At 45.1% G+C, this 14045-nt stretch overlaps 1 protein-coding gene across 1 annotated transcript in view; it reads right to left on the reverse strand.

Annotated features, from left to right (window-relative positions):
- Positions 1–12302, reverse strand: part of GLI3 (GLI family zinc finger 3) — a 218779-nt gene extending 206477 nt beyond the window's left edge. The window contains exon 1 of the mRNA XM_074146109.1: positions 12011–12302. The gene's annotated coding sequence lies outside the window, so the exon portion shown is untranslated. The remainder of the gene's footprint in view (positions 1–12010) is intronic.
- Positions 12303–14045: the final 1743 nt, after the last annotated feature.

The raw sequence follows: 14045 nt of genomic DNA on the forward strand, positions 1-14045 counted from the left end.
GGAAGGGGGAACGCCGCAAGAGCAAAACTTTCTTACTTGGCCCTACACCCTGCACCACCAGCCGATGGCCCCGGCGCCGCAGACGATTCCTCCGGTGCCTTCCTTCCTCCCTCCCGTTCCCAACCCCACGCACGTGTGCCAAGGGCATCTGCAAGAATTCCAGCAGCTCCAGTTACCCGCCAGTGCCCTATCAACTACACGGCGACACACACGGCCGGGAGAGTAAGGAAAGCCAGGAGAGATGGCAGGACTAATAATGAGAGGTATGTGTTTTGGGATGTTTTGCCAAGCGTGCCCGATAGGGAAGCAGTCAACTGGAAATCAATATGGTGCCCCAAAAAGTCTTTTTTTTTTTTTTTTTCATGAAGACCAACTTAAAAAAAAAAACGCAAACCAGACACACGTGTCGTCTAGAATCATCCTCCTAAATTTGGGCTGTGATTTTTACTTTCTCTCAGAAATTGTACTGAAAGACGAGAACTGCAGCCTATCAAAACGATAAAAAAAAAAAAAAAAAAGTCCAGGATGACGTGAAGATTTCTTTCGGCTGGCTGCTAATCCCTACCAAAAAGCATTCTGAAAATCACCCAGCCTGACGTTCGTCTTCACATTAAAACACAAAGTGGTTTATAGGAGGGTGTACGCGGCTCTCCCCAGCTTGTGGGTCAGTGACTTCTCTGTTCCTGCCCCCAGGCCTGAGACAATATAGATCTATTCTGCAGCAAGGAGCTCTGCTTTCAAAAAACCAGAAAGCTGGATAGTTTCTACCCAGCATCTCCATGTGCATATGAATGGTAAGAAAATGCTATAACAGTATATGGGCGAAAGCCTGAACTCCCATAGGTAAATAGAGGGATAAACATTCCTTCCTGAAAGCAAACATTCATGGCTTTTTCCCATTCAACCATGCTTGAACCCTTTGTAATTTCCCTAAAGCCTCAACCCACTGCACAATTAATTCCAGATCCCTATATTAAACCTAATCCCTCTCAAAACAGCAACCTGCCTGCAGGTGTGTCTCTTCTTTTTTACATCATAAATGTAAACTTTCACCAATTGCATATTAAATCAGAGGAATTTTAGGAACAAGCTACTGGAATTAATTAGTTAAATCGCTAAGACTGTCTCTTTTAAATGGAACGTCAACAAATGGCAATATGTTGGAAACGTATTTCAAACAAAAAAATGCTTTCAAGGAATTTGAAATGATATAATTTCCGGTCCCTATGTATGCTGGTCTTAAAACTGCGTCCCACAGTATTAAAAATAATCATATTGTTATATGGCAGAGGCAAAAAAGAAGTCTTTTTGTTCATTTACTCACAGTGCTATCTAACCGAAAGCAGCGGAGCAGCCCTCTGCCTGGAAGAGAAGGGAGCAGGACCCTCTTCTGAAGAGACACTTGGATTTCTCAAGAAATCTTCAACTCTTGTGCTCCTTTTCCTCTCTGAATTACTTCAAAAATCATTGCATTTATACTGAGCGAGTTAGTTTTAAAGACCAGATCATGCAAATCTTTGTTGATGAGAACAGGCTTACTGACTTCAACAAGACTACTTGCGCTGGGGCGGGAGTCAGAATCAAAAATTCTCAATTTGCTTGTTAGACTGGTTTATGTTTCTTGCAAACTTAAACCTTTTTCTGCCTTTGTCTGCTACTTTTTTTTTTTTTTTTTTGATGGGGTATCTTTTAATGTGTTGGGGTTTTTTTGTTGTTAAAAAAAAAATCCTTTCCCTGTTTTATTCGCTGCCGCTGTAGTTGTATTCAATTCATTAACAAGTGGTTTGCATCCGCTGAGAAGAGCTGTCTGAAATAGCAGTGTCACAGCATTCATCATCATTACATCAGCAGTAGGGAAGTTCATACTGATTGCTATCAGCAACCAGAGTGCCCCAATCAGCGTGCAAGCAAACATAGCATGTTTAATTTTGCAGAAATGACTCTGGGGTAGTTAGGGTGTTCATAGGTACCACTTTGATCCACGCTACTGGAAGCAGTCTTTGGGGATACAATACATCTTGAACAGCACAACTGTATGAAAGTGAAAAACACAAGGGGAGGCACGAAGAACAATCAGGAAATTACAGTCTCTCTCAACCATAAAGGACCCTTTATCAATTTTATCAAAACCGGTTACACCGTTCCTTGGGATTATTTAAGGATAAAAAAAAAAAAAAAAAAAATCTTGTCTCGTTCAGATACATTCAAATGCAAAATTTATATGAGACAATCTTATGCTATTATATGGGAGCTATTTCACACTGATTTATCCAGGCTTGATTCAGGTACATTTAACTTCCCAAACCCACCTAGATTTCAGCATTGCTTTGCATCAAACCTGCTGGCAAAGCTGCACTGACAAAGCTACCCCTACCAGTACTTGCTGAAAAATACACACGCGCTCAGATATTTTAAGAAGTATCTTCCAGTTGTAACATTAACATCCTGGTACACCTCCACTATTTTTTTTATAATAGCTATGGGAACTAATCTAAATACTATACATTTTTTAAATAGTTTGATCTTTTCTCTGTTCTTTGTAAGCTAAACCAGAATTCTGCAATCCCCATTAAATACTCCTGGGCAAATTTTGTTCAGGTTCGTCTCTGTTGAGCCAGCTGGTCACAATAAGTCTAAAACCAATATAAAGAGAGAAAAAAAAATAATTTTTATATCCACTATATATAAATACCCAACAAAACACTAGTAAGTTGGGAGAAAAGATACCTTGGGCTTCGCAATACTTATCTCCATTTAAATGACATGCATAACCTATAATTGTGCTAGTTGCAAACTGCATACTTCTCCTAAATTTGTTTTGAAATGCAAAGTAAAATTAGAAAGAAAGAAAAGACCTGAGAGAACCAGATAGGCGGATTTGTTGCTTGAAATTAAAAAATACCCCAAGTTATAGGGCACCACATGTATTAAATACAATCTTTCCAAACTCATTATTATCTGCTGTCTTTCCCTGTCTTAACATTCCTTTGATTTCTTCCCCCCATAAAGACTGAAAAACAACTAGACCTAAAGCCTGGTTAATGATGATCTGATCTGTTCCTGATAGGTTAAATAGCTTGTGGCAACAATAATGCAGGATCACAAACACAAAGGCAATCAGCTAGGCAAAGCAGCGCTATTAGCATTCTCCTGATTAAGATCCTAAGCGAGAAACTATTCTGTGGCGTGCACTGAACTACTGATCAAGTGTAATAATTGCTCGACTCCAGAGGAATTACATTTGCTTACATCTTTCTGCTACAAATAAACCGCATTACCAAAAGTTCTGAAAATGTTTAAAACAGACGCAAACAGCAGGATCGATAAGTGGCACTTTCTAGTGAGGCAGCACCTCAGCTGCCTTTAATACACATCACCCATATACTCCTACTAGTAGATTATCTCTACTTTTGTTACGGGATTTAGAAAGCTGTTAAGTAGAACCCCAATTAGATGTTTTTACTATCACTTCAACAGATTAAACTCTGCATCTAAATAAAACAGCTTTCCGCCAGGAAAGAAGTGATTCATAGTTTCTTACCCAGTAAACAGAATTTAATGGGTAAGAACACTGAAGGATTGGGGCCAAACTGTCCATATCCAACCAGTCCATCCCTCTCAGCAGTTGTTGTGTGGGGCAATGCAACACAAAGGCTGAGGGACACAGGGCCAGAACTTACAACACATCTCAGTGGCTTTACAGTTCAGATATGATGTATCCTCTGGGGTAAAAATTCATCATCCATTCATTATCCAAGAGTCTTTAGAGTTAGGAACTGAACTTTACGATGGAAAAAAAAAAAAAAAAACAAACCACAAACAAAAAAACCCAACCAAACCAAAAACAAAAACCAAAACCCCACAACCAAACCCAAACAAACCAGGTCATTAACTCTGCATCTAAGCATTTGTTATTTTAATCACATGGTCTTGGGTTTCTTTATGCCTCATTTTGACTCTCTTACAAACTATCTAAATAGGATGGAAAGAGCAAAGGTTATTTCTTAAAGAAACAGAAAGTGTCACATATTTTTCAAGTCCCCAAATCTGTAAATATATTTGGGGAAGGAGGCGGGGTTAAAAATGTAAGGCACCTACCCTTAAGAAATCAGAAGCCCTGCCAATTAAACTGCCTAGAATTGCTAGAAAATTCAGAGTAAGACGTGTTAACTGCTTGTTTTGCAACCCCACACGTCCTTGTGCTTCAAACTCTGCAGCAGGGAAAACTCTAATAATTATGTCAAAGTAAGATTAGCTGTGAAAGAATTAGCACAGGGGAAAAGAAAAAAAATCTCCTGTGGACCTTTACTGTTTGTAGCAATAGGTTAAAATGAGCAGGAACACTTCAAGCTTCCCTACCAAGCCTACAGTCGGGTTTTGCCCCTATCTTTCTTCAGGAGTCCAGCAGCCCTAAATCCAAACCAAACTGAAGTAACAGCACCAGTGACTTCCTCCTGTGAAACGCTTGTTTTATGAAACCTGAATTAACAGCATCCACGTGCTCAAGATTTGAAAGGACGGGAATATGCGGAGAGGAGGACAACCAGCAAGACTTGCCACCTTGATAACACCCCCTATGACTTCCTCCGCTGATACCGTTATTAGCGTTAGGAACACTTATGGCGACGATACAGGATGCTTTTCTCTTTCCCTTCTTACCAATCTGTCAACAAACAGCTTGGTAAAACGAATCGCAAGCATCTGTAATGGGTGTCCTTTGCATCACGATTTATTTAGCTCATCGAATAAGAAGTCGCTACAACTGCCAGAGAAAAAACGCAGAAATGTTCTAATTTAGAGCACCAGAGCTAAATGTGAATTCCAATGGCACGACCGCTTTCTTCACACTTTTTGCTTTATCTCATCAACCCCAACAGATGAAAGATTCCTTAGAATCAAAACTGGATCTATATATCAATGTCAATCTATACAGGAACTGAGCTCAAGGAAGAATATATTTAATATACATCTACTGCAAAGATGTGCCTTCTGTTTCCAACTTATGATATGCAAATGGAAGAAGAAAAGACTGCATTCCGCATTTTACAATTAGCATTTTAAAACAAGATTAAAGGAATCAAGTAGAGCGTTTTTGAAAGTGCCATGTTTTGATCACCAGTCCCGTTCCGGGAAGCCCGTTTATCTCCTCAGCATACTCTCAGGTTAAGGGATGCCTTCACCCAAAATTTCACCTTCTAAGCCAACACAGATGGTTTAACATGTGAAAGGGCTATATCCAGGAAGAACTTCCAAGTGCGAAAGGTACTTTATAAAACTTTATCTTCAGCTTTTACAGTTTACTTTAGGTTTTACACCTGTCTCATAGCAGCAGTAAAACTGCATCGTGATTCCTTCAGGTTTTTGTAACTTGACAAAACACAACAGGACGGCTCTGAAGCGCTGCCGTATAAATTACTCTGCAATCCACTACCCCTGTTAAAATAGTGGAGTCATAGAATTATACAGCTGTCTTATTTTCCAGGAAAAAAAAAAACATCCATAGTGAATTGAAGAGCCAAGCAAAACCACACCAAACCACCTCCTGTTAGTGAAGCATCGTTAGCGCTAGGATTTCATTTTAATATACGCCACTCAGCACAGCAGACATTGTACTGAAGTGACACTAACTTGATCTGTGTTTCTGACTATTCAGTTTCAGGTATTCATACATCTTACTTAATGAAGGCTTCATCCTCTCGGCAGCTGGATGAAGGATTCTTTACCTGTAGCTGATTTTCTTGACATTAAGAGATTTGTACCTAACGAAAACAGAGCATCATGTGAAGCAGCAAACCTATTTGGGGGAGGTTCAGCTCTAAACCACCGAAAGATTAGTTGGATCCTTTAGCCCTGACCTAAGTATCAGATACCAACAAAATAAAAGCAGTATTTCGAGCATCATTTAAAACAAAAAAAAAAAAAAAAAGATTGTCTTGGTAATCAGTGCAAAAAAATAACTGACATCAGAGTGGAAACTTTAGCTAAGAAAATGATTCAATCAGACCTCTTGGTAGCGTATTCTGATATTATCACTTCTGACACCCAGCAACTATTTAGAGACAAATACAGTTCTATCCCAATTAGTTCGCCCCTTGTTGCAATCTAAATAATCTTGCAAGCGTTTTTAAGATCAACGTGTTGTCTCGCTTCTTGTTTTGTTCTTAAAAAGAGAGAGAAAACCCAACTCTTCAGACCGGCAGCCAATTTAACACACTTTCAAGGTAATGCAGGTACCATTTATATGCACAGCGTATCCCACAACAAAACCACAGTATGATGCCAGTGCAACCTTTAAGAAAGTTTTCCCCTAAATCCCGGCAGAAAGCGGCCTTAAAAGAAAAGCGGGGATTAGAGTGAGCTGGAAGGTAGGGAGGGGACTTACCTCAAACCCAGCCAAGCGGAAATCAAGAGCAGTAATTCTACAAGTCGGCAGAGTACACTTTTAGAGCTATAATGGTGTGAAGAAGTGCCGGGCAGCATTGCCTGGAGGCAGCGCTAATACACTGATGACTAATGACTGGGGCCACGCAGACAATGAATTTGGGGGTTGAAAACTAACAGAAACCGTGCAGTACCTTGACAAATGGGCTTTCAAAATTTCATTCATTGAATAACCTTTAAGCACAAAATTGGCTCAAGTTCTCCCGGGAATAACATGACACATGTTGTTGGACAATAAGTATTTTCCTTTTTAATTAAAACTATTACACCCAATACATAAACATGATTACAGTGAGTAAAACATACGAGTTAACTATTTAGCAGCTAGAAAAGAAGACCGGACCCAGAATTTGAGGTGCGACACCATTCCTTCAGAAGGGTCAACAAATCCCAGGGTTAACTACCTGATTCACTGAAACTCACCCTTGGCAGAATACATTTTCCCTGCTTTGACACTTAAAGGAGAATGAGAACTTCAAAGGTATGTTTAATGAGCTGCTACAAATACAATTGGTTAAAAGAGGCTCAGAAATTATGTACTAAAAGCTGCATTGTGCTTAGAATCACAACTGAAAAAGTCTCCTTTTAAAGAGCCCGGTCAAAGTCAAGCCCCCATAAAACAAATCAAGCCTCGTATAAACTTTGTAACCCTGTGTACTGACAAACACGTCGAAACAACAGAATCCCCCTTTTAAAGGGGCTCTTTTTTTCTCAGTGCAACTCGACCCCCAATTCGAAAACAGCAATTGTGGCTATTTTTACAGACAGAATGAAATATCCAAAGTGTCTCTAAATTAACAAGTACCACTTGCCACAGACAGCATCGCCTTTAGCAGCTCCTAAAAACTTCAGAAAAAGGATCTTAAAGCAGGAAGCTTAGTGAGCTCATAAAACTGTTGTTGGAGCCAGGAACACATAGCATATTTAATCTGCAAACTGTGAGAGTCTACAATGATTTCAGCAAGATCTGAGGCATGCCCTCAAGGTTTGCTGGGATCTGGGATTAGGGAGTTGATAAGAACCCTCTACTGCCCATGGACATGTTTTTCTTCTGCAGTTAAACACAAATGCATAGAGACGTTTGACTGCTGCTTGGCGTTACTGCTCAAGTTATATAAAAGCTTTGCAGCTCCTTTTGCTGTCAATATATCAAAGTTAAAAAAAAAATCATCAAAGTGTGAAATTTCATTTAAAGTCTTTGCCAGTCTACAGCTCTATTTCACAGACCTATCAAATAAAAGTAAAGATGAAAAATGCACTGAAAGAACTTGAAAAGTTTGCAGCAGCACCCATGGCCTATTTTTGTTTATTCTGTCTCATTTTATTTGATTTTAAAGTATAACAAATCAATTCCCTTATAAAAATGACAAAAGTCTAAAGGGAGGACGTCTATAAAACCTATGGTTAAAAGGCAACTTGAAATCATTATTACAGTTGGACCTTTTGTGGAATAAAAAGACTCCTCTGTAGCCATTTTAGCATTTTAATTGCCAAACTGCAAGTTGGCAGAAAATTTCCTGAATCTTCCAAAGCAATCAGAATGACTAGAGAATATGAGTGCCAGAAAAACTAAAGCCTTCTTCAAAGTATTCTTTAGCTAGGGATTTACAACAATTGCATAAAGAAGAAAAGTCTGACTTTTACGATAATCTACTATAGTCTAAAAGCATTAACATTCCATTACTAAGGTTTTCCTGAGGATTTCATGACTCATTGATTCACTTTTCCTTCAAGTCTGCTTTTTCTTTGTACATTACTGTCTCCATATAGTTGAGTGCACGCAACGCTGATCATTAAACTGCTTCCTTCCATAACTCCAAATAAATCCTGCTTTAATAACCATCAGATTCCTTATTTATCAGGCAGAGAGGACTAACTTTTCACTAACACTCTGCAAGACAAAAACACGCCATCCCTTCCTCGAATGCACAGGATGAAATCCAAAGAAGCTACGGAGAGCAGGTAATGGAATAGCTTTCCCAAAAAACAGGCAGGAAGCGTAACTGAAACTTTTAAGAGTCGGTATCAAACGCCACACATTTATCTTGTTAAAAAATTAAAGAGTCATCTGCAAGATGAACAAATTACAGCGGTACCTCGAAACTTGTTTAGCTTCTCTAACCCCGACTGCAAAATAAACAGAGACGATTTATAACCCTCGATACTTTTAATTTCTTAGTTACCAAGTGGTTTTTGCCTTGGAAAAAGGCGCAACGTTTTATCTTTCACAACCGGAGATGACTTACAGCAGCACAAGCTGCCTCGGCCACCCCACGCCTCCTCAAGCCAAAAACATCATTCCACTCCAGCAGGAAAACGCAGGTGATGTCTTTGTCTTGCAGGACTTCTGCAGAAACGCTTTGGAAAACGGCATGTCCTACTGAAAACCACGTGCAATTACCGGAATGCAAGAGTGCATTCATTTAGACACCTTAATCCCCAGTTTTACTTCCACTTCTGCTTAAAAGAATATATATATATATATATATACACACACGCACACTGAAGGAGTCCTTTCCTTACTCATTCCTCTTACTCATTCAAAATCACATAATCCTGCTTTTAAAAGAAATAATCTTCCTCCTTAAAATAGCCTTCTCTCAGAGTTACTATTATTTATGTTTTTCAGAATCAGGCTGAAATACACCAAACTGTAAGCATTTACACGCTAGCTAGTTTAGTTAAACCCAAACCTTCATTATAGAAACAAACTCTCGGGGGGCTGCCTACAGTTTAGGTTGTTAAACTCACTCACCATTACTTTTCACACGTATTTCCTCAACTGTAATACACGCTGCGGACACGGCAATTTTTACATTTTAAGGTTACTTTACTCCTAAAACACCGCATTCGTCTTCCTTCAAAATAATCACGACATCCGTAATTAAGAAACTGTCAGATGGCTATTAATTTTTAATAAAGGACCTAAATGAAATAATTACAGGAATCAATCAGTGAGGCACCTCTCCAAATCACAATGCGACCGCACAAATATTCAAACTACTTCAGGCCAGTTTCTCGCAGATTTCAAGCCCTAACCTCGCCGAACACCGCATCAAAAACAAAACAAAAAAAATCACCTTGCGGCACGGAGAAACTCAGCGATTTCTCAGGACGCCACCGACCGAAATGGTTTCAAAACAGGTTACCTACGCCACCACGCACAGAAAAGAGGGGCAGCCGTGCCCCTCTTAAAAACGTTGGCGTCGATTCCATCAGCCGCGCGTCTCAACGCCTCTGAAAAATTCCGCTTCCGAGTTTGGTTTGGGGGTTTTTTTTTGGTTTGTTTGGTTTTTTTTTTTTTTTTTTTTTTTTTACTGTAGCACGCGCACAAAAGAAACCAAGTCCGCACGCTGAGGTTTAAAATAAATAAATAAATAAATAAAAATAATTCACGTTTATTGAGCCTTGAAAACAAAGCGGGAAGTAGCGGGGGGCGAGACGGGGGGGGGGGTGGGGGGGCGTGAGGTTTGCGACGGCTGTGGGTTGCTACCTAAAGCTCCTTTAGCCAAGGTAGCCTCTCAAAACGTTGACACCGTCTTATCAAGGGGACAGCCAGCCATCCCTACCTCGGACGGAAAAAAAGGCTCTTTTTGAGATCCGTACAGTCCATCATTTCAAACCGAAGAGGCAGCTGGAAAATGTGGAACAGCTGGCAAGGAGCTGAGAGAAAAAAATGTTTTTACATAAATATATCTACGTACCAACTGGCGGAAGGCCACGGACACCCTACCCCACAGGACCGGCTCAAAACTTACGCACCAGAGGGTTAAAAAAAGAAAAATTTGGGGGGGGGGTGAAGGTGGGGAGCGGGGAAAGAGGGGTAAGGGTGGGGGGGATGTAATTTCCTTTTACCTTTTCACGTGGGGCGAGGATTTGGGAGAGGATTTGGGGTCCGGAGCCGCCGCAGGAGTTTTGTGTGTCACACCCCCCCCCCCCCGACTTTTCAGGATAATTAAAAAAAAAAAAAAAACAACAAAACCGTGAAGGATCCGGGCTCTCCTCGGACAAACACACACGCCCCCCCCCCAACAGTTCTTTTACTTCTCAAAGTTACGCCATGCGCGGAAACCGGGGGGGGGTCCTCACATATATACACACACGTACCCCCCCCCTTCCTCCTCCTCCTCCTCCTCCTCAACTTGAGAGGAGAGGCGCCCCCCCACACCCCCCCCGGCAAAGAAACAAAACGCCACACGCAATCCCGCAACTTTTCCCCTTCTCCTCAGGGAACCGTCGGGGGGGGGGGGGGGGGACAACGGCCGCCCCAACGGCCGGTACCGGCCGTTGGGGCGGCCGTTGTCCCCCCCCCCCCCCCCCCCCGACGGCGCCCCTCCAGATGTGACAGCGCTTTTCTCCTCCTTCCAAAGTTTGCGGGCCGTCCCCTCCCGGGCGTGTAAAAAATGCCCGGGAGTTGGTGGGGAAGGAGGAGAAAAGAAAAGAAAAGTGGAGGAGGATGAAAATAAATAAATAAATTTAAAAAAAAAAAAATTAAATTATTTAAAAAAAAAAAAAAATAATCAAAATCTTGCAAAATCCGGTAGGGACGGGAGCGGGGAATGTCCTACCCCCTCCACCCCCCCCAACCCGTAACCCGCGCTCCCTGACAGCCATTTTAGGGGTTAGACACCCACCCCCCCAACGCGCACACACACACACTCCCCGCCTTCAAGTTAGGGAAGCGGGAAAGGGGGCCGGGAACGGGGAAGGAGCCGGGAAGAAAGTGGGCCCCCCCCCCCCCACCACCACCACCACCACCCCCCCCCCGGGGAAACAAAAGAACTTCTCGCCCCAAAGTGGGTACGTACCTGCCGCCGCTGAGCCCCCCGCCTTGCCCATGGGGCGAGGGCCGGGGCCACCGCGGCTCGCCCCCCCCCCCCCCACCCCGGGGCTAGCGGGGCCGGCCCCCGCCGCGGCCGGCGGGCATTCTCCGGGGGTGTGTGTGTGTGTGTGTGTGATGTCGATGGAGGGAGGTGGGGGGGGCAGACACACAGACGGGACAAGGAGTGTGTGCGTGGGGGGTGTGTGTGTGTGGGGGGGGGTGGGTGTTGTTGGTGGTTGTTTTCTCCCTGCCCGCCTCCCGCGGGGAGCAAGCCCGCCGCCTGTCTCTGTGTGTGTGTGTGTGTGTGTGTGAGTGTGAGTGTGTGAGTGTGAGTGCGTGTGTGAGAGTGTGGATCCCACATCAGTTTCAGCGATCTTGTAATCCGAGCCCTTCTGACTCACCCGCACCGACTGACATTTCTGATTCGGTTCAACAAAAGAGCCCGGGGGGGGGGGGGGGGGGGGGGGGGGGGGCGGGGCTTCAGGGGGGTGTTGGGGGGGTAGGGGGTGAATAAAAAAAAAAAAGAAGACGGGATGAAAAAAAAAAAATAATAAAAATAATATAAAAACCAAACCCACCGACTGTTATCCAACAGTTTTCGAGGGAAACGGGGGGGACGACCCCTCCGTCCCGTCCCGTCCCGTGTCCGTCCCCCCCCCAGCCCCGCCGCCGCCGCCGCCCGGCATTGTGTTGGCTCGGCGCGGCCACCGAAGGAAGGGAATAAACGCATCGCGCCCAGATACTCACGTGTCGGGAAATAAAAAAGTTGTGTCCCCCTTTTTTCCCTTTTTTTTTTTTTCTCCTTTTTTTTTTTTTCCTTTTCTTTTCTTTTCTTTTTTTTTTTTTTTTCCCCCTCTTGCTGCTTTCCTCCCCTCCTGGCACGCTCCTCGCCGCCGCCAAGTTTTTTACAGATGTTGTTGCAGGGCTCCCTCGCCGCCGCCCCCTCTTCCCAGCGCTGCCCTCTGGATCAGAGCAGGGGAAAGGCTCTTAGGGATAACTCCTAATTCAAACACCCTCCGCTAAACTTCCCCCCCCCCCCCCCTTCCCCTCCCCTCCCCTCCCCTCCCCACACACACACCCCTCCCCTCCCTTTCCTTGCCAAGAGACGGAAAGGGGGGTCCCGCTCTCCTTTCCAACACACACACACACACACCCGCCCTTCCCTCGGCCCCCTCCGGGTGGCCGCTGCCTGCCTGCCTGCCCCCGGGGGCGCCGGGAAGCGGGGCCGCCTGCCTGGGGGGAGCGGCGGAGGGTTGCGCCCCGGGGTGCGGGTCGGGCCGCGGCCTGGCGGGCTGCGACGCGCGCTCTCGGCATGACACCCCCCCCCCCCCCCGCCCCCGCTCCCCCCTTCTTCCTCCTCCTCCTCCTCCTCCTCCTCCTCCTCCCCCGCCATCCCCCCGGCCCGGCCCGGCCCGCCCCGGCGGCGGCCCGAAGGCGGCGACACCCCGCCCACAGCCGGGAGGCAACGCGGGGAGACGGCGGCCACCCCCCCCCCGTCTCGTTCCCCCCCTCCCCTCACCTCCTTTCCCCCCCCCCCCTCTCGGAGCGGCCCCCCTCCGCCTCGGGTCGCCCTTCCTCCCTCTCTTCCTCCTCCTCCTCTCCCGCTCCATCCTTCAGCTCAGCCTTGCATCTGCAGCCCCGTTCCCCGGCGCTTTGGATCCCCCCACCCCCCCCCACCCCCCCCTTTCTCCCGCCCTTCCCCCCAAAATATCAGGGCTTTTGGGGAGAAAACGTGCCCTCCGGGTGGGTTTTCTGCTTGTGCTGCCCGGCTCCTGGGTTCCCGTTTGCTCTGGCGCCGCAGGCTGATTCGACTGACGGACTTCAAGGAAAGTTTCGCCTATGCCATGTGACACTGAAAAACAGCTCTTTCGGGGGAAAAAAAAAAAAAAAGAAAAAAAAAAGAGAAAAAAAAAAAAAAGGCAAGCGCTTGGGCGAGAGGAAAGGTGACGGTGGTGCCTTCGCCTGCTCCTCCTGTCCCAGCCTGCCTGGTGGGCTCCTCTTGGCCTTCACCCTGCTGCCTCCATCCCTGCCCCGCGTCCCCGTCTTCCCGCCGGGCTCCGTGTGAGCAGGTCTCCCACTGCGGTTCAGAAAACTCAGGAACTAGGCTGCCAAAACTTATCTGTTCCAATACACCCGTCCTTCGGGAAACGATACCTCCCGGCAAGACACCTTGCCTTTTTCTACTCCCACGGATTGCTCCCCTGATACTTAAAGAAGTCTGAGGAACCATCGATGAACGTTATCGCAAGCATTTTCCGTCAAGACAAAAGGTGGGGCTGGCTCTTGGGAAAAGTATATGTATTTAAGTCGTCGCCATCACAATGTCAAATAATTCATATGCACCTTTGTTCATAACCTGGCTTGCAAGAGAGCCAAGGAAAGATTTGTTACCGGTGTGGGTGATTAAGCGAGGTACCTAAGCTCGGGCTACCCTAAACCTTTGAGAAGTCGCACAAAAATCAATGGTTCTGGAAGAAAGGCACGTTCGCTGATGGAAATGAAAGACTGGCCTTTGATGCTTGTGCATTTTGTAAAGTTTCCCTTCGTCTCGCCGCTGAAAACGTTCATTTTATGACAAAACAAAGCTGCAGGTGTATGTGGTTGGGGGCGACTTGGTTCATGAGTTTTTTTAGAAACAAAGAGAAGGCAATCTTGTCTGACCCAAAGCCCTCCTCAACCCAGATTTCCTCAGACTCACTGTGGTGAAAAAACACCTGGAAATCTTCTCTGTGTGCGAAGAAGTAGCTTTGGAGAGATGCCTATAATGTAGTGATGTCCCAGG

The sequence above is a fragment of the Numenius arquata genome, chromosome 4 (genome assembly GCF_964106895.1).
Source record: "Numenius arquata chromosome 4, bNumArq3.hap1.1, whole genome shotgun sequence".
Taxonomy (NCBI): Eukaryota; Metazoa; Chordata; class Aves; order Charadriiformes; family Scolopacidae; genus Numenius; species Numenius arquata.